Source organism: Lynx canadensis, chromosome F2 (assembly GCF_007474595.2).
Source record: "Lynx canadensis isolate LIC74 chromosome F2, mLynCan4.pri.v2, whole genome shotgun sequence".
NCBI lineage: Eukaryota > Metazoa > Chordata > Mammalia > Carnivora > Felidae > Lynx > Lynx canadensis.
The window spans coordinates 862,830-864,118 of record NC_044320.2 but is presented as its reverse complement, the minus strand read 5'-3'; the positions used below and the strand labels follow the sequence as shown (position 1 = coordinate 864,118).

At 40.7% G+C, this 1,289-nt stretch overlaps 1 pseudogene; it reads right to left on the bottom strand.

The window, feature by feature from the left end:
- Positions 1-292: 292 nt before the first annotated feature.
- On the bottom strand, positions 293-448 carry LOC115505897 (annotated as a pseudogene).
- Positions 449-1,289: the final 841 nt, after the last annotated feature.

The following is a 1,289-nucleotide window of genomic DNA, read 5'->3' as shown; positions in this document are numbered from 1 at the left end:
GTAGTGGTTTTCATGTCTTCTCTTTCTTTGCTGATCTTCTATCTAATTGTCCTATCCATTATGAAAGTTGGGTATTAAAGCTTCCAACTATTATTGTGGTTTTTTTTCCAACCGGAAGGTCTCACATATTTATTACTGAACCAACTCACTGGAGCAGAAGGTTAGCAACAGAGGAAATCATTTCCCTGGTAAAACATGTCTGTTCAGGTAGTAGGGATGTTACAGAGCCATCGGACAGGAACACGTGACGTTCATGCAGCATAAGTATGTGCGCCGTCTCATGTGCGATCCCTTAGAGACCCAGCTTCGTTCTTTTCCAATGCCTCCTCTTGGAGTTCTGCCTGATTTAATTACCGATTTTCATCCAAATCCACTGGGCAATGGGCCCATTCTGCTTTTGTTTCTTGGCCGGGAATCGCTTAATCCTGAAAGTCTTGTGAGAAAACATGGCGAGGAACAGTCAACCGCACACACCACGACGGTGGGAAAAAGGCGAGAGCTCCAGCTATTATTGTTAAATTGTAAGTTTCTCCCTTTAAAGGTTTTGTCAGTTTTTGCTTCATGTATTTTGAGGCTTTGTCGTTGGGTGCATATATGTTTATAAATATCGTGTCTTCTGGATTGAGTGACACTTATATCATTATAAGATGTTATAAGACAATTTCCATATGTTTTGTGAGCATCAACTTAGATTTACATTGCTTCTGTAGCTGTCCTATAAGTCAGGGAGTAAAAAAAGCAGTTATAAACAAAAACTACTCATATGCTGTCTTTTGTATTTATCTTTGCACATAGCTGTACTGGTGTTCTGAATTTCTTCATGTGAATCTGAATTATTGTCTAGTGTCTTTTTTTTTTTTAATTTTTTTTTTCATTTTTTTTTCAACGTTTTATTTTATTTTTGGGACAGAGAGAGACAGAGCATGAACGGGGGAGGGGCAGAGAGAGAGGGAGACACAGAATCGGAAACAGGCTCCAGGCTCTGAGCCATCAGCCCAGAGCCCGACGCGGGGCTCGAACTCACGGACCGCGAGATCGTGACCTGGCTGAAGTCGGACGCTTAACCGACTGCGCCACCCAGGCGCCCCCGTCTAGTGTCTTTTTATTTCAGCCCAAAGGACTTGCTTTAGCATTCCCTGTAGGTCAGATCCACTAACAACAAACTCTCCCCTCTTTGGTTTATTATTATTAAGAATGTTTTAAGCTTTTCTTCATTTTTTAAGAATGATTTTGTTGGATATAGAATTGTTGGTTGACTTGTTTTCTTTTGATTACATCATTCTACTTTG